The 12066-nt window shown below is 39.2% G+C and overlaps 1 protein-coding gene across 15 annotated transcripts in view; it reads left to right on the top strand.

Annotated features, from left to right (window-relative positions):
* Nrf1 (nuclear respiratory factor 1) overlaps positions 1-12066 on the top strand; it is a 136673-nt gene that overhangs the window by 108620 nt on the left and 15987 nt on the right. The window lies entirely within an intron of this gene.

The raw sequence follows: 12066 nt of genomic DNA, 5'->3' as shown, positions 1-12066 counted from the left end.
GCATCCTTCTGAAGTTGTTGCTATTCACAATAGAACTGTTAAAAACACTTCCCTGTGTGGGCTTGGTAAGAGACTTTGTTACCCATTCTAATGGACTTGACCCGTCTGGGAGACAACAGACTGCTTTATAGTTCTGTCTGATCCCCAGCCTCACCCTTTCAGATGTATAAATTCATGGTTAAGTCTAAGGACCCTCTGGGGTTCCAGCCAAGTACACCTGTTCAGCCATACAATGAGATTGAACCACACTTATTACCATTGATTACTGGAAGCTGTCTCTTTTCAGTAGCATTGGGTTATGTGAATCTGTAGGTGTTGATTTCGTGTTGTTGCCTGAATTTATAAGAGAAAATTCTGGTCTACATCCTAAATGCCAGTAGAAATTCCATTTAGGCATGGTAGCACATGCCTAAAGTCCCAGCTACTCAGGAGGCAACAGAGTGAGACACCCTCAACCCCCCAAAAAAGGCCAATAGTTCCCCTGAAGCAGGCTATACTGTTTGTGACTGCCAGCACTCGCCGAACTTGAACCTTAAGAGTTGGACTTATCCCTTTCTCAACATAGCTTCTCTGAATTAAATCAGATTGCTACCTCCTGCTTTACCCCAGCAGTGTCAGGCAAAGGCCAATAATTTTATATACCCGTGTGAATCCAGAGAATTAATACAATGTTGGAGATAAGCCAGATAATTCTGATAACTCCTTCTGTCTTCTAACATTTTCACCCAGAGTGCCACAGTATTTTCTCTAGAACTAGAATCGTTTTTTCTACTTAATTTGTTATCTGGCTATCATTTTTTTCATATTGTGTCCTGTTGCCCATCTTTGTCACTTCTGTAATGACAAACTTATGAAATCTGTCCATAAGGTTTTTTTCTTATTAGGAAGAATGAGATGATGAAAGAACAAGGTTCTAATTGTAGACATAGAACTTAGAAAAAGACATGCCTAGAAAAAATGCACCACAGATTCTAGAGTATGGTTAAATAACAAACCAATTAGCAGATGACTCTTAAGAGCAATATGAGTATGATTTGGACCTGAAGCAGAAAGAGTTTGTGGGATACAACTAGGAGCAATGGAGGACAAGTGCATGGGGAGCTTGATAGAGTCCCATAACCAGAGAATGGTGGGTGAGGGTATGAAATTGTATCCTATAGTGTAGCATTAAAAGAATATGACTCTTAGCATGGGAGAGGGCCTGGGTTTGATCCCCAGTACCACAAAAATAAAATAACTCATGGCAGATGTTTAAACTTCTGGTACCAAGGCAAACCTGACAAAAACTATACTCTGTATCTGAAGACACCCTTTTTTCTGGACACCAGCCTCACTCCAACACTGAAGAAACTACTTAACTCAAGCACTAACATTACTTCATTTCATTTACGTTCTTTGTCTTTTTCAATAGAGATAAATAAGTCTTTTGGTGTCTTAGGATGGCGTTTCTAGGCTAGGTTTGGTTCAGTTTAAAGATTTTCACAGGTGTCTTTTCTTTGAGATAGAGATCAAATTGCCAAAGACTAGGAAAGACTCCTGTATGGGTTCCTTCCTTTACTTCTTTATTTTTTTAACATAATTTCCTCCATATTTTTCTTCCCTTAACATGCCTTAATATAAGAGGTTAGACTCTTTAGCCTGTTCATCCCCTTTCACTCTACCATCCTCTCTTCAGGGACTCACAACCAACAAATATAGGTGTTCACTGTGGGGGCCTTTCACCACTCACCCAGACTGGGCCACCCACTGTGAGCATGCCTCAGAGAACAGGCCTGTAGACCTATTCTCCCTCTTATTGCAGCAAAAATAAATGTAAGAATTATATATGTACTTGGTCACTTCAGAAAGCCACTCTTATGTCTGAGATCTTATTGCAGATTCATCCAACTATCTTTTCTTCCCAAAAATGAGATGGGGCAAGGGGCTGGGGCTGTAGCTCAGTGGTAAAGTGCTTGCCTCGCATGTGTGAGGCACTGGGTTTGATCCTCAGCACCACATAAAAATAAAGAAAGATACTGTGTGTTCACTTACAACTAAATAAATATTTAAAAAAAAAACAACAGAGATTAGAATCAACATTATTAAAAAAAAAGGGGGGGGGGTAAAAGATGACCAAAGTTCATAAGTAATCAAGTCTCTTACCAAAGCTGCTAAAAAAGTCTCAGCATTTTCTAAAGTAGCTGATATTCTTTCTTATGATGCTATAAGAAAAAAGAAGGGACATGGACAGCATTTGCTTTGGACTTTTTATTTTTTGGTCTTGATTATAAAAATCATTCATAATTTCACCTGATAGAATGCTTTTGTTTTGTTGGTACTGGAGATTGAACTCGGGCACTCAACCACTGAGCCATCTCTCCAGCCCTATTTAGAGACAGGGTCTCACTGAGTTGCTTAGTGCCTGGCCATTGCTGAGGCTGGCTTTGATCTCGCTGGCCTTTAGCCTCAGCCTCTGTGCTACTGGGATTACAGGCAAGCACCACTGTACCTGGCTTGTTTTATTCTTAATTTTTATTTATTTGTTTATTTATTTTTTAGTTGTAGTGGGACACAATACCTTTATTTTATTTATTTATTTTTATGTGGTGCTGAGGCAATCTTATATTGGAAAAACTCTTTACATGTTAAGGTTGTAACTTTTATGGTGCATGTTACAAATGAGTTTTCCCAGATGTGTGTGTGTGTGTGTATGTGTGTGTGTGTGTGTGTATTTGTTGTTGTTGTTGTGGATGAACCTATTTTTAAATTTGTTTATTTATATGCAGTGCTGACCCAGTGCTTCACACATTCTAGGCAAGTGCTGAGCCACAACCCTAGCCCCTCCCAGTTTATTTTTATTTTACTTGTTACTTTCATATTATTTCCCTAATTATTTGTCTTTTGCTTGTATATTATGTTACATCTTTCCTACCCTCAAAATTAGATAACTAATTATAATTTCTATCAGTTCTAGGGTGGTCTTAATTTTTATTTTGAATACTATAAAATACCTGCAATTTCTTTTAGTATATGACATTAGGTAGTAATCTAAGTTGGTATTTTTTCCCTGCATAGCCCAGTTTTACCAGCACTATTCTCCATTAAGAAGGTTGAAGTCAGTTGGGATACTGTGGGACACTCCTGTAATCCCAGCAGATCAGGAGGCTGAGGCAGGAAAATCGCAAATTTGCCTCAGTAATTTAGCAAGGCCCTAATCAGCTTGGTGAGACCCTGACTTTAAGTAGAAAATTCTTAATGAAGGGCTGGGAATACAGTTCAGTGGTAAAGTACCTCTGGGTTAAATCCCCAGTACCCCACCACCACACACACACACACACACACACACACACACACACACAAAGTTGAAATTCATTCTTTTTACATTGATTTGAAATATCATTAATATCATATGCAAAATACACATACACACACACACAAAGAATTAAGCCTAGAGGCCCTCTGCCACCAAACAACACCCCCCAGCTCTTTATCTATTAAGTCTGTTCTTTGTACCAATAATATTTTATCATTGTGATGTTAGTATTAGCAATAGTGACAGACTCATCTTTAAATTTGGAGGGAAAAAAATATTAAAATTCCAAAATGTTGGGCTGTGGCTCTTGCTTAGCAGTAGTGCACTTACCTGGTATGTGTGAATCACTGGGTTTGATTCTCAGCACTGCATATAAATAAATAAAGGTCTATTAACAACTAAAAAAATACATTTTTAAAAAAATTCCAGGAATTGGGGTTGTGGCTCAGCAATAGAGAACCCACCTAAGCGCATGTGAGGCGCTGGATTCGATCCTCAGCACCACATATAAATAAATAAAAAATAAAGGTATTCTACAACTAAAAAAAAAAATTCCAAAGTGTGTTTTGGAGGAGTGAACTTCACACTAATTTGGAAGTTCATTTAGAGGAATATAGCCCTATTCAACCATTTTTATCCTCACAAGCCTTTTAGCAGCACTACCTATACTGTCCTGGTTTTGATCTGGGGTCTCAGTCTGTCTTCATGCCCTAAAGGAAGGGAAATGGATTGGAGGGCTGTTTAAAAATTAAAACAAATAACAAGGCATTAACACCACACTTACAGAAAGGTCAGCCCTTCTCATTTATCTTCAAAGCATCAGGTCCCTCTTTGTTCAGGGCAGACGCTGGCAAGTCTTCTGCTGAGGTTCTCCTATGAGACTCTTCAACCTAAAATTTCCCACAACCAAGAAGCCCAACTAGTCTTGCTGTACTGTAAAACAAATGTACATTTTACTACCCATCCCACTGCCAAATTAAACTAAATGAATTTAGAGATTCCTTTAGAAAACATATCTCTTCTTCACACTAAACATGTCATCACCTTTTCCCATCCCTGTTTTTCTTTGAGCTTATTAAAACTTTTAAAAATGTGTATGTTTAATCTCAACTCTGCACCATAGAATACCTTTTTAAAATGTTCTCTTTTTAGCAAAAGGGTAACAGAGAAGATGGGTCAGAACAAACATGAGGTTTATGGAAGGGAGCAGGATTCTTGGGTTGGGTCCTCACATGAGATTAGAATATACATTCCTACTGTTTGTATTTCTCTAGGATCCATAACTTTGATCACATGTTAAGTAGATAAAATATACTTTAACACACACACACAAAAGATTATAAGCCTCTGTCAGTGGGGCTAGAATTGTATTTCAGTTGTTAGAGCAGTTGCCTTGCATATGTGAGGCACTGGGTTCTATCCTCAGCATCACAAAAAAACCTCTGTCAAAGAAATTTGTGATGAGGCTGAGGATGTAGCTCAGCAGTAGCCCAGTGCCAGGCCCTGGGTTCAATATCCCTACAATGTAAAAACAAAAACAAAACAAAACAAAAATAGAATTTAAAAAAAAAAAAAAAAAACGTGGTGAGGGACTTTTAACTTGTATATGTCTGGCAAGATGTTGAGAATAAGAGGAACAAGGGAGATAGAAGGACCTGTTAAGAGCTGGTTGCTCTTAACACTGCACAACTAATAAACTCTGTGATCATGGGAAAGAAAATTAACCTCTCTGAGCCTTAGCTATAAAATTAGGATAATGATAATTCTTTCATCATAAGGTAGGGTGAGCATTGACCAAAATGATTCCTGTCAAGGGCTTAGCATAGTGCCTGGTCCATAGAGATGCTGCAAACAGGAAATTCTCATTTGCTATCCATGTATCCTGTATTCTTTGAAGTAGTTTAAGTTACAAAGAGTGCGAAGTACTGTTGTAGGTCCTGCTTTCCCTAAGACAAATCCAAATGCCTCTCTATGCAACTGAAGGATCTGTGCTCCAGAAGTAGATACTGTGGGAATAGGCCAGAAATCTTTTCTGCAATCTTGACTAAAGGAAATACAAGGAGACATTGCTTGAAGTCTCCGACTTTGGGTTCTATCACTGTCCTTGGTCTAGGGCTGCTGTTCTCTTCCAGTACATAGTTTCCTGTAGTTAGTTGGCTTTTTTTACTTCTGAAGTGGTGACATCTCTCTGTAGATCTCAATGACTGCATTGAACTCTACCTTCCTTTGGGAAGACTGATTTGTTTTTTAACATTTTTCTTACTACCACCACTATCATCCATTATTATTATTACATGTCCTTGGTCCCAGCTTTTTTATAATAATAAAAAATAAAATGCCAGCCCTTATTTTGATATACTATAAAATACATCTCTCATTCTACCTTTTCTGCTCCTCATTCTCAAGACATGACAGCATATGAAATTGTTTCCAAAGGAGTCAGTGGAGATGTATTAAATTAATTTAGGAAATAGATCCATCCATGTTGTTCACCAACAGGGTGCTGATGTGCTGAATTTCCAGTGTGCACTGCATCACTTTTTGCCTTGGTATTTTAGTAGAATTTTAAATAAATATATTAAATAAAGTTTTATTGTAAGAGTACATTTTCAGTCCATAATAGCCTTAAAAATGTTTTTGCATTTTATGATTCTGTTTGTACCTTTAATCCAAAGGTATTAAGTTTAGTGCCTCCAAAGCTTAAAGCATGCAGCCTCTGATCATCAGTTTTTTGCATGAGCTGAGTCCCAGCATATTCACCCCCCTCTTGAAGGTCCTCAAAAAGAGCAGCATATGTGGAGCTCTTAGCTCCCCTTTTCCACTGACTTCCTTGTTGGTAGATGACTTGAAAGAAAACAGAGACACTAAGGTGGTCTCAATCAAATCAAGCTGACACATTACCTGTGTACAGGAAAAAGCAAACCCTGATCTCTAGTGCTCTCTCCACTGCCCAATATGAGCTGCCTTCTTTCCCCTTCACTGCTTCTTGCCAGCCTACCCAATCTATGAAGTAAAAGAAGATGGAAAACAAATGAAAGATGTGGTCTTTGTTATTCATCTAATTAAACTTGTACTTAGTATGGTGGCTATTTTGCAAGATTATTTTATGAAACTATACCCTTATTTATTCACTTGAGAAGTCAGAGTCATGCTAAATGTTAGAGAAGCAAATAAATACAAGATATAAAAACTTAAGATTTAACCGGGTAAAGATCATTGTATTGTCTTGAGCAACGAATAAAAAAAAAAAAAGATTTAACCGGGTATGGTGGTGCATACTTGTAATCCCAGTGACCCAGTAGGCTGAGGCAGTAGGATCACAAATTCTAAGCCAGCTTCAGCAATTTAGTGAGGCTCTAAGCAATTTAGGGAGGCCCTGTCTCTAAATAAATAAATAGGGTTGGGAATATGGTTCAGTGGTATTTAAAAAATAAAATTAAATAAAAACTAGTCATTTGTGGTCATTACACACCTGTAATCCCAGCAACTCAAGAGGCTGAGGCAGGAGGATTTGCAAGTTTAAGAACAACCTCTGAAACTTAGCAAGAACCTGTCTCAAAAAAATAAAAACAGCTGAATCGCACTGTACAGTATGGTAGCTACTAGTTACATGTGGCTATTTGAATTTAAATGCAAATAAATTAAAATTAAATTAAATGTTAAAGGTAATTATTTAGTCACATTAATCATATTTCAAAGAATAAACAGTCACATATGGCCTGAGGTACTAAATTTTTTTATTGTATACATACATGCATACACACACACACACACAAACAAACAAATACAAATATATACACACTTTTTTTTGGGGGGGGGGGGGGTACTGGGGACTGAACCCAGGGATGTTCTACCACTGAGATATATCCCTAACCCTTTTGTTTTAAAACAGGGTTTGGCTAAGTTGCACAGGCTGGCCTCAAACTTGCAATCCCCTGCCTTGGCTTCCAAAGTCACTGACTGGGATTATCGGTGTGCCCCACCATGCCTGGCTATTAATTATGATTTGTTCACATTTAAATTTAAGTAGATGCATGTACCTAGTGGCTACTGTAGTAGACTAAGCAGCTGCAGATTATTTCCATCATTGCAGGAAGTTCTCTTGGATAGTGTTGATCTAATAGCTACAGCAGGTAGCCCTCTGAAAAGTTGTGTCCCTTCAGTGCAGGTTAGGGCCACACGAATCCTTCATGAGCCTTGTCTCCTAGTGACCTTCTCAGCATGGCTTTGCTTTGGGGGGAAAAAAAGCTACCCATGTGACTGCAGTAATCCGCAGCCAGTAAACAGCAGACAGAAGGGTTGCAAGAGGAACTGGACTATTTTTATGCCCTGCAGAGTCCTGAGCAAGAAAACCTGAGACAGGAGGCAGTGGCGACACCAAAACTCACTTCCTAGTCTTTTTATTCATGACACAGGCCATTTGCATATTTTCATTTTAGATTCCTCACAAATTCAAATTTCTCCTCACGATTATAGGTGACTGTAGCTAGGTGCTCTAATGGATTTATAATGGCCCCCCAAAATCAAACATCTAAAGCCTGCTGGGTCACAGACTGAAAGGAGCCGTTACTATTGGATGAATTCCAAATTTCCCAGTAAAACACAGCTGCTGCTGCTGAGAAATGGGAACACAGAGATGTAGAATCGTGCTCTCTATTCCAGAACACTCAAAGAGCTTACCCTCTTCACAGCACTGAGGGGAAGAAGGGCCAGCTGGGTGGTCATTCTTCACTCCTGAAACTTGTCCTCCTTCCCTTACTCCCTTCATAATGAATGACCTCCCGAAATCCAAAATGCCTTCCAGAATAGATCTTAAAAGGAAGTGGCAGTTCTCCTGATTCCCCAGTCTCTCCCATTCAGGAAGATGTAATTGTGGCACTAATTTGGGAGTAGCAGACTATTTGTTGCTACTCTATTTAGTGCCTGAGCATGCAGTAACTATTAACTATCAGCCCTACTAGTATTACTGTTGTTGTTATTGCCATTATCATTATTATTAAAACTCATACTGAAGGGGAAGGGAATCAGTCTTCAGAGGGTTCAGTCTTCACATTTCTGGGAAACATTCTTAAGACCTGGACCTGTAAGTTTTTGTTTGTGGGGAGGACATAATGAATTTCACACTGAGAATCTCTACTTCAGGAATTTTCTGATGAAAGTGTAGTATATCTCTCAGTCACATGAGACTCAGAATTTCCAGGCCTTTCCTGTCATTCCGTAGGCATGACCCCACAACTAAAGGGGCTTCCAGTTGGAGGATTCTTTGTTTCTCCTCCTACAAAGGTGTTAGACTGTGAACCTTCAGAAGGAGCAGCACTGCCTGGTGAGAGATCTCCTGTCCCTCAGCATAGGCTTAGCCCATTTTCTCCTTGCACAGTCTGCAAGTCCCAAGGGGATGTGTCATTCTCCCTCTGTCTTTATAAACTGGTGTGGTCTCGAACATTCATTATTTGTACACCAGGAATTGCTAATCTAGGCTCCACTGCTCAAAGATTTAAAAACTATAGAACAAAAGGGGCATAGCGGGCCTTCACAATGAAATGGTAGGCCACTAGACCTTAGTCACTATTCTGAGTATTCATCTGAGCCATGGCCATGGCCTTCAATTGTAGATTTGAGGTACTGTCTATATTAAAGGCTGGATGTCTCCAGTTGACTCCTCAGGGCCTCAGAAGGAATTAGTACCTATTGACAAGCCAACCTGGCATGCCTTCATCTGCTCTACAGACTTTCATGTATTTCCAGCTTGGGGAACATTCTATGAACAGGACACCAATCTGAGCTAGGGACATTCTGAGCAGAAGACTTGAATCAGGGCTGCTAGGCAGAGTTTCCTAGAAGGTTTCTGCCATCTGGCACTTGGACACCAAGTTGAATGCTTCCGTATCTCATTCACCTTCCTCTTAGGTCTTCAGATCTTTCTGAGACTCAATGTATAAAAAAGTCTAGAATGATTCCAGCTCCTTTAGCTGGGGGTCATGCCTACAGAATGACAGGAAACCAAGACAGACAGAATCTCAGTGCCTGTCATCAGCATTCTCTAAAGGGACTTTATATGTATACACTAAATCCAGAGCCATAATTGGACAAGTTTAATTGGAGTCACTTTTGTGCAAATCATGGATGAAAAAGTAAGTTTTAAGTGCGTGTGTAAAGGAGGCACTTGTCACTGTTCACACAGGAACTAGAATATCATAATAGGACATTCTTACAGAATTAAATTTTTAAGGTTCTTGAGTAGAGGAGACTTTCCTCTTTTTGTTTTCATTTCCATTAGGATTTTGAAGGAATGTCAGTGCACTGTTATTAACTCTAATAGCTTGCACATCGCAGCCAGGATGGTGTGGGGCCCTCTGGCTCTCAGGTTACCTGTATAAATATAGGGATTCACTTCCCAGAGCCCAGTTCTGCCATTTGCTTTAATAAAGAGCAAATGTGCAGAACCCAACAGCAGCAGCCTGACAGAAGTAGTAATCTGAACAGGATAAACACGCTTCCTCTTTGTGTGATGCTCTCTCTCCATCCTCCTGCCAGGAGCAGGATATCAAATGAAGGGGGTTGTGGTTGGAGTCAGTAAAGTGAATATCTAAGTGGCACCTGCTTCATTCAACAGATCTACTTTCCCGGGGCCTCCCACTGCACATCTGTTCCTGACAAAGCCTCTTTTCTCCTCCTGTTGGTCAGACTGAGAGCAAAGACCCAGCAAGGAGACATGTTGGTTTTGCTTTGTTATCACTATTGCCTGTGACATTATAATTACACCAAGTCTTCTATTAAGACCCCAATTTAGAGATTTTCAGAGCCTAAGTGGGGTTTTCAAAATGAAATTGATAAAAACATCTTTGCCGTTGTAAAGCCAGCAATTAGATCTGAGAATCATTGAAGGGGTCTCAATATGGAAACTGAGACACTGCTCTGAGCAAGACTACAAAGGCGTTGCTATCAGATTGGCTCACTAAAGAGGTGTCCAGCAATTCTTCTGACTTTGCCTGGTCCAGCATCTCCTTACTGCTTACAACTACACTGAATTGTTCTTAAATGCTGATAAAGTTTCTCACATATGGGCCTAAGGGGCTGGAGAGCATTTAAAAGTTGAGGAAGTAAGCAATATAGGAAAGAACCATGATATAAATAAGGGAAATACAAAGTATCCAAGTTCAGACTGAGTTTCCATCCAAACAAAGGCAATTCTTATAGTGTTATACTGTGTGTGTGTGTGTGTGTGTGTGTGTGTGTGTGTGTGTGTCTGATGCACATTTATGATGTGGAGTCTGGCATAGTAGAAACTGGAAAGATTTAGATCATTATAATTTTTAAACTTGAATTAATTAAAATAAATAAAATTAAAAATTTAGTTCCTCAGTCACATCAGTCATCTTCAATTGCTGTGTAGCCACAATGTTGTACAGCACACAAATAGAATGTGTTCATTGTTAACAGGGAATTCTAGTGGTTGGTGCTTTTAGAGATTGGTCTGAACCTCTTGAAATGTGTTGACTGCTTCAGGAGGTCTTGGAATTTCTATTTATCTTGGTGGAGGGGGGAAAAGAAATTTGAATGTTTCTGAACAACTCCTTCCAGCCATGTTACTACCTAGCCTGTTCTTCGTTTTTTCATATTTTAAAATGTTTTTCATCCAAGAATATCATCCTTAGCTGAGTTAAGTGGCAAACACCTATAATTGGGAAACTGAAACAGAAAGATCAAAAGTTCTGGAGCAGACTTGGCAACTTAGGGAGCTCCTATCTCAAAACAAAAAAATTTAAAATAATAATTTTAAAAAAGGACTAGGAGTATAGCTCAATGGTAGAAAGCTTGCTTAGCATGCATCTGGCTCTGGGCTCAAGTCCTAGCTCTGCCAAAAAAAAAAATTTTCCCTACCCTACATCTCATAAAAAGAAATAAGAAATTCTGAATTATAGCAAATGAGAAAGGAATCTAATTTTAGGAATGTCCAATTTGAACTCTCTCCCTGATTTTTTCTTCCTTAAGTTTTAGTCACTTCATCACTGTGCTTTTGGAACAGAGAGTTCTTTTCTCCTTAAACAGCCTCTAACAATAGGACACGTAAATACTACATATATGAATTGTTCATTGAGTAGACAAAATGGTGTGTGGACACACTTCTGGGAGTAGAGCAGTGGGCTGCTAGCACCTGCCCTTCTTTGCAGCCCTTGGAACCAAGATGTGCCTTTATTCTTGCTTCTTCCTGTAGTCTGCCTCCAGTAGCCATTATACAGTTGCTCTGACTCCTGGGAGAAAGTCCATATTATTATTATTACCTCAAATTTGGACTGGATTTTTTCTCTCGGTAACTTAAATCTTATAAACATAATGTTACATATGCTCATAGGAGCCCTAAGAAATCAAAAGTGTGGTATATACCAGTAATACCAGCTTCTTGGGAGGTTGAGGCAGGAAGATTGCAAGTTCAAGGCCAGCTTGGACAACTTAGCAAGACCCTATCTCAGATTTTTAAAAACAAAAAGGGCTGGGAATGTAATTCAATGGTAAATGCCCTAGTTTCTAACCTACTACCACAAATCCCGATGTACCACAAAAAAAAAAAAAAAAAGAAAAAGAAAAGAAAGAGGCCAAAGTGGCCTGTGGGTTTTATAAATGTAAATATAGACAAATCTTAGTCGTCACATACAGATTATCTGTCATGCAGATTACTCGTGACACATTTTAAATCCTTGGACAGTTTCTCTAAGCAAGCCAGTGTAAGCCAGGACCATCTCCTCCACCCCCAACCCAGCTGCTGGGTACTTAGG

The sequence above is a fragment of the Marmota flaviventris genome, chromosome 1 (genome assembly GCF_047511675.1).
Source record: "Marmota flaviventris isolate mMarFla1 chromosome 1, mMarFla1.hap1, whole genome shotgun sequence".
Taxonomy (NCBI): domain Eukaryota; kingdom Metazoa; phylum Chordata; class Mammalia; order Rodentia; family Sciuridae; genus Marmota; species Marmota flaviventris.
Note: the sequence above shows the minus strand (reverse complement) of the source record. Positions and strands in the feature narration are given on the sequence as shown.